Raw genomic sequence first — 12,402 nt, forward strand, 5'->3', positions numbered from 1 at the left:
GATCTTCTTACCTTGTGTAAACTAAAAGATTTTCATCTCACCTGAGTGATTTTTTTTTTTATTTGCATCGCTTGATTCTATCCTTGGGAGGAAATGAAATAATTAAAAACGGTATCTTCTCATGCTGTATTCTTGCTTAACAAAAATGAGCGATAATCCTTGGCTGTTATCTGGTATTAAAGATCACTGCATTGCTCAGTCATACTGAACACTCTTCCCATGTGGGAGTCTTTTGTGCCACCCACATTCTCCCTCTCTCCCTACCCATACCCTGTATCTCAATACTCACAAATCAATGTTGACTAGATGGTGAAGATTCCTTCCAAAAGGTCTGAAATACCAAACACCTCACACAAGGCTCAATCTCATGAATAACCATCAGGAACAATTAGCTCAACACACCTTAGGTGCATTCCACAGTTCCACACACCTGTTCAAGTATGTACTAAACAGTTTTCATTATGTTGCTCTCAATTCACAACAAAAGTATGCAGCATTTTGCAGTGTTACCTATAGGCCCCATCTTTCTGCTTTAATTCTAAAGAAAAAATTAAAAACAGATCTGAGTCAGATTACACTAATTATCATGACAAAAAGGAAGTCCGGAGTAGTTTGGGTCTACTGGTAGACATTGGAGGCATTCAAACTGATGATATTAAAACTAGATGGCTTATTAAAAAGCAGAGACAACACTTTGCCAACAAAGATCTGTATAGTCAAAACTACGATTTTTTCCAGTAGATGACTACAGATGTGAGACTTAAACCATAAAGAAGGCTGAGCACCGAAGAACTGATGCTTTCAAATTATGGTCCTGGAGAAGACTTTTGAGGGTCCTGTTGACTGCAAGGAGAGCAAGCCCGTCGATCCTAAAGGAAATCAACACTGAATATTCATTGGAAGGACTGATGCTGAAGCTGAAACTCCAATACTTTGGCCACCTGATGCAAAGAGCTGATGCTGGGAAAGACTGAAGGCAAAAGGAGAAGGGGCGGCAGAAAATGAGATGGTTAGACAGCATCACCGACTCAGTGGACAAGAAGTTGAGCAAACTCTGGGAGGCAGTGGAGGACAAAGGAGCCTGGCGTGCTGTAATCAAGAGGGTCACAACGAGTAGGATATGACTCATACGCTGAACCACAACGTGGTACTAAGCACCCTTTGGGGCTTCCCAGGTGGCGCTAGTGGTCAAGAGCCTGCTGCCAATGCAGGAGACACAAGGGACTCGACCCCCTGGGTCAGGAAGATTTTCTGGGGTAGAAAATGGCAACCCATCCCAGTCTTCTTGCCTGGAGAATCCCATGGACAGGGGGCCTGGAGGGCTACAGTCCACGGGGTTGCAAAGAGTCAGACAAGACTGAAGTGACTTAGCACTCACATAATCTTTGCCTCAACCATTTACATATTCATTTCAAAGTGGCTCTAGGTAACAGGCCTCATCACATGACATGGCCGGATGTGGCCAAGGTAAGAGTCAAGTAGGACATGGACTTGGAGACAGACATCAGAGAGGGCAGCTCCGTTTACAGGCTGGGAAATGAGCCTGCAGTCCCAAGCTGCATGCCCAAGGAGGGCAAGTGTGTGTGTATGTGTCTGTGTGTGTCTGTGTGTGTGTGTGTGTGTGCGTGTGTGCGCATGTGTGTGTGTGTCTCACAGGCTACAGCCCATGGGGTTGCAAAGAGTCAGATATGACTGAGCAACTGAGCATGAATGGATATGAGATATATATATATATATATATATTTGCTAAATTCAACTGAAATATATTATAGCTTATTGAGGGTTCAGGCAATGCCAAAGAATGCTCAAACTACCGCACAATTGCACTCATCTCACAGGCTAGTAAAGTAATGCTTAAGATTCTCCAAGCCAGGCTTCAGCAATACGTGAACCGTGAACTTCCAGATGTTCAAGTTGGTTTCAGAAAAGACAGAGGAACCAGAGATCAAATTGCCAACATCCGCTGGATCATCGAAAAAGCAAGAGAGTTCCAGAAAAACATCTACCTCTGCTTTATTGACTATGCCAAAGCCTTTGACTGTGTGGATCACAATAAACTGTGGAAAATTCTGAAAGAGATGGAAATACCAGACCATCTGACCTGTCTCTTGAGAAAACTGTATGCAGGTGAGGAAGCAACAGTTAGAACTGGACATGGAACAACAGTTCAGTTCAGTTCAGTCGCTCAGTCGTGTCCAACTCTTTGTGACCGCATGAATCGCAGCACGCCAGGCCTCCTGGTCCATCACCAACTCCCGGAGTTTACCCAAACCCATGTCCATCGAGTTGGTGATGCCATCCAACCATCTCATCCTCTGTCGTCCCTTTCTCCTCCTGCCCTCGATCTTTTCCAGCATCAGGGTCTTTTCAAATGAGCCAGCTCTTCTCATCAGGTGGCCAAAGTATTGGAGTTTCAGCTTCAACATCACTCCTTCCAATGAACACCCAGGAATGATCTCCTTTAGGATGGACTGGTTGGATCTCCTTGCAGTCCAAGGGATTCTCAAGAGTCATCTCCAACACCACAGTTCAAAAGCATCAATTCTTCGGTGCTCAGCTTTCTTCACCGTCCAAGTCTCGCATCCATACGTGACCACTGGAAAAACCATAGCCTTGACTAGACGGACCTTTGTTGGCAAAGTAATGTCTCTGTTTTAAATATGCTATCTAGGTTGGTCATAACCTTCCTTCCAAGGAGTAAGCGTCTTTTAATTTCATGGCTACAATCACCATCTGCAGTGATTTTGAAGCCCCCAAAAATAAAGTCTGTCAATGTTTCCACTGTTTCCCCATCTATCTCCCATGAAGTGATGGGACCAGATGCCGTGATCTTAGTTTTCTGAACATTGAGCTTTAAGCCAACTTTTTCACTCTCCTCTTTCACTTTCATCAAGAGGCTCTTTAGTTCTTCACTTCCTGCCATAAGGGTGGTGTCATCCACACATCTGAGGTTATTGATACTTTTCCTGGAAATCTTGATTCCAGCTTGTGCTTCCTCCAGCCCAGCGTTTCTCATGATGTACTCTGCATAGAAGTTAAATAAGCAGGGTGACAATATACAGCCTTGATGTACTCCTTTTCCTATTTGGAACCAGTCTGTTGTTCCACGTCCAGTTCTAACTATTGCTTCCTGACCTGCATACAGGTTTCTCAAGAGACAGGTCAGATGGTCTGGTATTTCCATCTCTTTCAGAATTTTCCACAGTTTATTGTGATCCACACAGTCAAAGGCTTTGGCATAGTCAATAAAGCAGAGATAAATGTTTTTCTGGAACTCTCTGGCTTTTTTGATGATCCAGCAGATGTTGCCAATTTGATCTCTGGTTCCTCTGCCTTTTCTAAAACCAGCTTGAACATCTGGAAGTTCACGGTTCATGTATTGCTGAAGCCTGGCTTGGAGAATTTTGAGCATTACTTTACTATCATGTGAGATGAGTGTAATCGTGCAGTAGTTTGAGCATTCTTTGGCATTGCCTTTCTTTGGGATTGGAATGAAGACTGACCTTTTTCAGTCCTGTGGCCACTGCTGAGTTTTCCAGATTTGCTGGCATATTGAGTGCAGCATTTTCACAGCATCATCTTTGAGGATTTGAAATAGCTCTACTGGAATTCCATCACCTCCACTAGCTTTGTTCATGGAACAACAGACTGGTTCCAAATAGGAAAAGGAGTACATCAAGGCTGTATATTGTCACCCTGCTTATTTAACTTCTATGCAGAGTACATCATGAAAAATGCTGGGCTGGAGGAAGCACACGCTGGAATCAAGATTGCCTGGAGAAATATCAATAACCTCAGATATGCAGATGACACCACCCTTATGGCAGAAAGTGAAGAAGAACTAAAGAGCCTCTTGATGAAACTGAAAGAGGAGAGTGAAAAAGTTGGCTTAAAGCTCAACATTCAGAAAACTAAGATCATGGCATCTGGTGCCATCACTTCATGGCATATAGATGGGGAAACAGTGGAAACAGTGGCTGACTTTAATTTTCTGGACGGCAAAATCACTGCAGATGGTGACTGTAGCCATGAAATTAAAAGACGCTTACTCCTTGGAAGGAAAGTTATGACCAACCAACCTAGACAGCATATTAAAAAGCAGACATTACTTTGTCAACAAAGGTCTATCTAGTCAAGGCTATGGTTTTGCCAGTGGTCATGTACAGATGTGAGAGTTGGATTATAAAGAAAGCTGAGTGCCGAAGAATTGATGCTTTTGAACTGTGGTGTTGGAGAAGACTCTTGAGAGTCCCTTGGACTGCAAGGAGATCCAACCACTCCATCCTGGAGGAGATCAGTCCTGGGTGTTCATTGGAAGGACTGATGCTGAAGCTGAAACTCCAACACTTTGGCCACCTGATGCGAAGAGCTGGCTCATTTGAAAAGACCCTGATGCTGGGAAAGACTGAGGGCAGGAGGAGAAGGGGACGACAGAGGATGAAATGGTTGGATGGCATCACCGACTCAATGGACATGGGTTTGGGTGGGCTCCGGGAGTCGGTGATGGACAGGGAGGCCTGGTGTGCTGCAGGTCATGAGGTCTCAAAGAGTCGGACATGACTGAGCGACTGAACTGAACTGAACTGAACTAAAGTGAACTGGAAGGGGAGAATTTAATTCAGATAACCATTTTATCCACTACTGTGGGCAATTCCTTAGAAGAAATGGAGTAGCCCTCATAGTGTACAAAAGAGTCCAGGAGTGCAGTACTTGCATGCAATCTCAAAAATGACAGAATGATCTCTGTTTGTTTCCAAGGCAAACCATTCAATATCACAGTAATCCAAGTCTATGCCCCGATCAGTAATGGTAAAGAAGCTGAAGTTGAATGGTTCTATGAAGACCTACAAGACCTCCTAGAACGAACACCAAAAGAAAGATATCCTTTTCATCCTAGGGAACTGGAATGCAAAAGTAGGAAGTCAAGAGATAGCTGGAGTAACAGGCAAGTGTGGCCTTGGAGAACAAAATGAAGCATGACAAAGGCTAACAGAGTTTTGCCAAGAGAACACACTGGTCAGAAAAACACCCTCTTCCAACAGCACTACACATGGACATTACCAGATGGTCAACACTGAAATCAGACTGATCATATTCTTTGCAGCTGAAGATGGAGACGCTCTATACAGTCAGCAAAAACAAGACCAGGAGCTGACTGTGGCTCAGATCATGAACTCCTTATCGCCAAATTCAGGCTTAAATTGAAGAAAGTAGGGAAAACCACCAGACCATTCAGGTATGACCCACATCAAATCCCTTACAATTATACAGTGGAAGTGAGAAATAAAGGCATTAGATCTGATAGATAGAGCACCTGAAGAGCTGTGAATGGAGGCTCATAACATTGTACAAGAGGCAGTGATCAAAACCATTCCCAAGGAGAAGAAATGCAAAAAGGCAAAATGGTTATCTGAGGTGGTCTTACAAATAGCTGGGAAAGAAGAGAAGCTAAAGGCAAAGGAGAAAAGGAAAGATACACCCATCTGATTGCAGAGTTCCAAAAAATAGCAAAGAGAGATAAGAAGGAAAGGAAGAAAGCCTTCCTCAGTGATCAATGTGAAGAAATAGAAGAAAACAAAAGACAGGGAAAGACTAGAAATATGTTCAAGAAAATTAGAGACATCAAGGGAAATTTTCATGTAAGCATTTCATGGCAAGTAGATGGGGAAACAATGGAAACAGTGACAGATTTTATTATTTTGGGATCCAAAATCACTGCAGATGGTGACTGCAGCCATGAAATTAAAAGACGCTTACTCCTTGGAAGAAAAGTTATGACCAACCTAGACAGCATATTAAAAAGCAGAGACATTACTTTGCTGACAAAGGTCCGTTTAGTCAAAGCTATGGTTTTTCCAGTGGTCATGTATGGATGGGAGAGTTGGACTGTAAAGAAAGCTGAGTGCTGAAGAATTGACGCTTTTGAACTGCGGCATTGGAGAAGACTCTTGAGAGCCCCTTGGACTGCAAGGAGATCCAACCAGTCCATCCTAAAGGAAATCAGTCCTGAAAATTCATTGGAAGGATTGATGCTGAAGCTGAAACTCCCAATATTTTTGCTACCTGATGTGAAGAGCTGACTCATTGGAAAAGACCCTGATGCTGTGAAAGATTGAGGGCAGAAGGAGAAGGGGACGACAGAGGATGAGATGGTTGGATGACACCACCAACTCGATAGACATGAGTTTGAGCAAACTGGGAGATGGTGATGGACAGGGACGCCTGGTGTGCTGCAGTCCATGGGGTCGAAAAGCGTCGGACACGACTGAGTGACGAACTGAACTGATTCTCCCTCAAACCCCCTCCCATCCAGGCTGTCACATCACATTGGGCAGTGTTCCCTGTGCTGTACAGGAGGCCCTTGCTGTTTATGCATTTTAAATACAGCAGTGTGCACATGCCCACCCCAGTTTCCCTGACTACCCCTTCCCCCAGCAACCATGAATTTGTTCTCTAAACCTGCGAGTCTCTTTCTGTTTCGTGGATGCGTGCATGCTCAATTGCTTCAGTCACATCTGACTCTTTGCGACCCTACGGACCATAGTCCCAGTGCCTTCATGTTACTTCATGCCACTGTCACTGAAGATCTCTGGGAGAATATTTGAGAAAAGATAGTGAATGAGGTTCAGGGCAGGGTCTTGGAAAACACAACAGAAGGAGGTACCCAAAAGAGAGGCAGAATCCTGGACTCCCTTCACCTTTGCAAAAGGTGGCTAACTATGTTACAAGCTATCTTGTCTCTAAAAAGCTAACTAGACAATCTCCTTTATTCCTAGATGTCTTAGGTGAGATATTAGATCCTGAGGATTTTAACATACGTTAGTGGGGAAGAGGATTCCCTGGTCAAGTAAGTTTGGGAAAAAACCCCGAGTTTGTTAACTACATTAACCAAGTGAAGCCATGTATTTACCACGACGCTTCTTGTAACCCTTCATCTGCCGGTGACGAGCATGGCTGATGCTTTAGGAGCAGCGGAGGACCTCCATTTCGCGCTCCCCAGGGCATTCTTTTTTTTCAAGGCACATTTTTCTAGATTGCTTCAGGGAATTAGATAATTTAGCTAATACAAGTGTGTTTTACATTTTAAAAAGTTACACTCTGATCTTTATAATTAATGAGGTACCACCCAAGGGTTTAATGTGGAGAATCATGACAGGGCTTCCCCAGTGGCTCAGCGGTAAAGAATCCGCCTGTCAGTGAAGGAGACTCCAGCTCGATCCCTTGGTCGGGAAGATCCCACTTGCTTCGGAGCAACGAAGCCAGTGAACCGCGACTATTGAGCCTGCGCTCTGGAGCTTCCCCGGTGGCTCAGCCATTAAAGAATCCGCCTGCCACGTGGGAGACCTGGGTTCGATCCCTGGGTTGGGAAGATCCCTGGAGGAGGGCATGGCAACCCACTCCAGTCTTCTTGCCTGGAGAATCCCATGGGCAGAGGAGCCTGATGGGCTGCAGTCCATGGATCACAAAGAGTCGCACACGACTGGGCAACTAAGCACAGCACAGCACTAGAGCCCAGGAGCTGCAACTGCTGAAGCCCATGCCCCCTAAAGCCCATGCTGGGCAACAGAAGAGGCCCACACACCACAGTCAGAGAGTAGCCCCTGCTGTCTTAGCTAGAGTAAACCCGAGTGCAGCTACAGAGACCAACTCAGCAAAATATGTATAAATAAATAAAATTAAACAAGAAGGGCTTCCCCAGTAGCTAAAGCAATAAAGAGTCCTCCTGCAATAAATACAGGAGACACAGGAGATGTGGGTTTGATCCCTGGATTGGGAAGATCCCCTGGAGAAGGAAGTGGCTACCCACTTCCATATTCTTGCCTGGAGAATCCCTACAGACAGAGGAGCCTGGCAGGCTACAGTCCATAGGGTCACAAAGAGACACGACAGGGCACATTCAAGAAAGAATCATGACAAGTAGAGAAATGAAAAAGTGAGATGGTGCTACCACGCCTAGGAGACCAGGGTAGAAAGAACAGGTCCTCCGGGATCATGTCAATGCAACCATATGTCTGGCTTACACTGTTCACTCGTGGCGGGATCTGAACCAAGTCACTTAGCTTTCTGTGCCTTCAGAGACTCAGCTTTAAAATTAGAGAAATAGCCACCACCTTTATCATTTGGTTCTTTGAGGAATGAAGGAAATAGAGCTTGCACCTTTCCTAGCCTAGGACCTAGTACCGGAATGATACACTCTCCTCCCTGAGAATGAAACAGGTGAACGTGCAAACCCCAGCTTCTAGGATTGCTTCTCTGAGCTTTGCTCAACCTCGGTTGTTTAGTCACTGACTCCTGTCAGACTCTCTGCAATCCCACATACTGTAGCCGGCCAGGCTCCACTGTCCATGGATCCTTCAGGCAAGGATACTGGAGTGGGGTGCCATTTCCTTCTCCAGCTGAACCCCAGTGCTCACATCTATAAAGTGGGGATGAAATATTCTCACAGAGAGTTACTGAGAAGACTACAGAAAACTATGTGTGTAGCTTCTGGAAGAGGCTCATCAATGCTAGATCTTCCCAGTGTTTGACATGTGCTAGACCTCCGATGAGCATTTACCAAACTTAATTGAATCACTCTGTTGTCATTAAGGCTCCCCCCTCCCCCCTGCCCTGCCAAAGGCTTTAATATTTTGGTCAATTGGACTTTAATGGTCAATTGAGTTTATGAGGCAGTTACTTAAAATCCATAGCATTGCAACCCACATACCCAAGGATAGAAGTGATGTAACCTACCAGCCACTTGTTGTGAGCTTTGCTTAGACTCTGAAGTGCTAGTTATCAGAGCCCTATCTACGCTCCCGTCCCCAACGCTTGGAGATACTCAAAGCTCCTTGAAGCCAACAATCGTCTTCTTTCTCTTTTTTGCATATTTCCATGACTGTTACATTGTCTTCTTCACATTTAAAGATGAAAAAGTCCTGCTGTTTATTTGTCTTAGTCTCCCGTGTGATTAATTGTTCCCTCCGTGTAGCAATATTTTTTTTCCAGTCCTATAGTTATGTAAACCAGAACTGCTTTTAAACATGTGGGGTTCATTTTATTGCCATTCATTTCCATTTAAATGACTAGGGGACAGGAAAACTATGTCGCCAGCCAACTATCAGTGGCGGTGAGATTGCTGTGTGGGGGTCACATCTCAAAAACCGCCAGGAGCTTGGGAAAGAGTGACGACAACGCCCACGATGAGCGAGGGGGAGGCTTACAGCCGCCTCCTCACCTGCGCAAGCGGTTCACGGGCTCTCCGCAGCCACAGCTCGGCGTCCCGGGGAACGTTTGGGGGCGCCCACGATGAGCGAGGGGGAGGCTTACAGCAGCCTCCTCACCTGAGCACGGGGTTCACGGGCTCTCTGCAGCCACAGCTCGGCGTCCCGGGGAACGTTTGGGGGCGCCCACGATGAGCGAGGGGGAGGCTTACAGCCGCCTCCTCAACCTGCGCACGCGGTTCACCGGCTCTCTGCAGCCACAGCGCGGCATCCCGGGGAACGTTTGGGGGCGTAAAAGGACCTCTGGTCGTCAGGGTGAGTGGGGGGCGAGGACTGATATGGAATACGGGGTCCAAGGGATCCAGACTTTTCTTCCTCAAAGAACAAAGGACGTTCCTATATTCTGAGAGCTTTTGAAATGTTCCCGTGGATGTCCGGGAAGGTGGCAAACGTGTTTATAATCTTATGAGCCTAGAATCTAACCACCCTTCACAGACAAGTCTAAATTATCTCTTCACACTTTTAACCACTCAATTCTCCAGAAGCACAATATCTGTATAAACTGATGTAAACTTTTACTGTGGTTCATAACTTTACTGAGTCAGTCATTCACTGTTTTGGAAAACCTCAGTATTTTCCAGATGCAACAACCAACACAATAAACCTTCATTAGTTGTGTAAATATGTCTAAATAGATAATTCTATATCTAAGTGTAAATATTTGACAATTACATTTTGTCTCCTAGCATGGTCAAGACTAAATGCTCCTGTATTAAAATCTGTGTCATATTATTATTGCTCTAAAGCACAGTAGTGTTCTCTTATTTCTCATATTATAATTATGATATTACATCTTAAAATTATATGGTACAAAGCTCATATTAGCTATGAACTTTACTTCGTAAGAGTAAAAGAGATAGTATGAAATATTTGCTATAAAAATGACATTGGTTTGGGTAGTGTTAAGAACCACTGGTGTAATAGAAGCTTATAATAATGAACTAGTATCAGCACAAATATTTCATGCATCTCCATGTATTTTACTAACGATTCCTGACACACATGAACTGTAGTGTAAACAGGATGTTTGTGAATTCCTCCTGACTGGAAGAAGACTTGTTTTCAAGATTATACCATAAGTGAAAGTACAAGTCGCTCAGTTGTGTCCGACTCTTTGTGACTCCATGGATATTCCATGGAATTCTCTAGGCCAGAATACTGGAGTGGGTAGCCTTTCCTTGCTCCAAGGGATCTTCCCAACCCAGGGATTGAACCCAGGTCTCCCGCATTGCAGGCAGATTCTTTACCAGCTGAGCCACAAGGGAAGCCCATATACCCCCATAAATTAGGGAGGTACCAATTTAACACAAGTTCATTAAGCATCTCTAAAGTGCAAGGCACTTTTCTGAATAATAAGCAGATCACATCTTCCTCACTTCCAGGTCTTATCTTAACTGTGGTCAAGCTAGTCTTGAGGATCTCATCAAAAACCAGATGAATCAGATGAAGGTTACTCGATTTTATTTTCCAAGTTTGGACATCCATTCTATCCTCACTGCAACAAGCCTTTCTCATTAAAACATTTTTATTTTGCAAATATTTATCTGCAAACATCTGTCCTTTCCCTCCCTTTTCTAGGAGAGCTCTGGGTATGTACTTGACTCCATAATAAAGATTTTGATTTGTAGAGGCATCCAGGATGTAAAACATCACCAGACTGCAAACCCAAAGTGCTACAAAAGTTGTAAGACATTGGAGATCATTTCCTAAATTATTGACAACTGTATTGTTTGAAAGACTCACAAGTGAAAGGTGCATATTTAAGGAGAAAGACGGCTGATGTGGAAACTCTCAACGCTCTGACCTATCAGTCGGTATGCAACTCTATCTCCATAGAACACCTTTGAAATCAACAAGAACTCTGCTGGCTTCAGGAGACAGGAGCGCGCCTGCAAGAGTAACGTGTGCACCGCGGGTGCCCCGTCTCCCCCAGGGGGACTCCACGCCACAGGTCTGACGACAAAGTCAGGCACCTACTCTTCCCCTTCTAACATGTAACTGATGAGACGTGCTCTTTTTCAAAGGGAATGACAAAACTGTACAAATTCAGGCTTCAGGCCCATGGGTCTTCTCTCAAATTACCACGCACATCCAACATTTATGCACATATAAGCAGGACATTGATATAACTAACAAGCTGAAATAAAGATGGACTCTTGTTACCATTGCAATGGTTCATTTTACATGTCAACTTGACTGCCCTTAGGGATGGATACCCAGACAGCTGGAAGAACATTCTTTCTGGGTGAGTCTGTGCGTGTGTGCCTGGAAATGACTGGCATTTGATCTGGTAGCTGGCGTGAAGAGCCACTCTCACCAATCCACCGGGCCCTCGAGTGGAACAGAAAGGTAAGGGGAGGGCAAGTTCTTCCCTCGTCTTGAGCTGGAAGGTCACCGACATGCCAAGACACGGCAGCTCCTGCTCGCAGACCTTCAGACCCCCAAGACTTAAACCAGCAGCCCGCTGGCGCTCAGGACTTTGGACTTGGACTGAAGCATGTCACTGGCTTCCCTGGTTCTCCAGCTTCCAGATAGCAGATTGTGGAGCATCTCAGCTGTCATAGTGGCTCAGATGGTAAAGAATCTGCCTGTGATGCAGGAGACCCAGGTGCCATCTCTGGGTTGGGAAGACAACCTGGAGAAGGAAATGGTAACCCACTCCAGTATTCTTGCCTGGAGAATTCCATGGACAGGAGTCTGGTGGGCTCATGGGGTTGAGTTCATGGGGTCAAGTTCACGTGGTCGAAAAGTGCTGGACATGACTGAGCGACTAACACTTTTCACTTTCAGCTGGCATAAGTGCATGAAGCAACTGCTATCATAAATCTCCTCTTATAACTACATTTATATCTATATCTGTATCTATTACTATATGTTGCTGTTGCTGAGTCACTAAATCATGTCCGACTCTTTGGGCCCCAGTGGACTACAGAACACCAGGTTCCTCTGGCTATCTCCCTGAGTTTGCTCAAAGTCAGGTCCATTGAGTCAGGGATGTTATTATCCTCTGCCGCCCCTTTCTCCTGCCTTCAGTCTTTCCCAGGATCAGGGTCTTTTCCAATGAGTCGGCTCTTCGCATTAGCTGACGAGAGTATTGGAGCTCTTAAGAGTCTATATATCTATATCTACTTCTATATCC

General features: G+C 44.9%; 1 long non-coding RNA gene across 1 annotated transcript in view; it reads right to left on the minus strand.

Moving 5' to 3' along the window:
• LOC145506928 (uncharacterized) overlaps positions 1–12,402 on the minus strand; it is a 31,547-nt gene that overhangs the window by 11,564 nt on the left and 7,581 nt on the right. The gene's annotated exons all lie outside the window — the stretch shown is intronic.

Source organism: Giraffa tippelskirchi, chromosome 1 (genome assembly GCF_054371585.1).
Source record: "Giraffa tippelskirchi isolate mGirTip1 chromosome 1, T2T-mGirTip1v1.2.pri, whole genome shotgun sequence".
Taxonomy (NCBI): domain Eukaryota; kingdom Metazoa; phylum Chordata; class Mammalia; order Artiodactyla; family Giraffidae; genus Giraffa; species Giraffa tippelskirchi.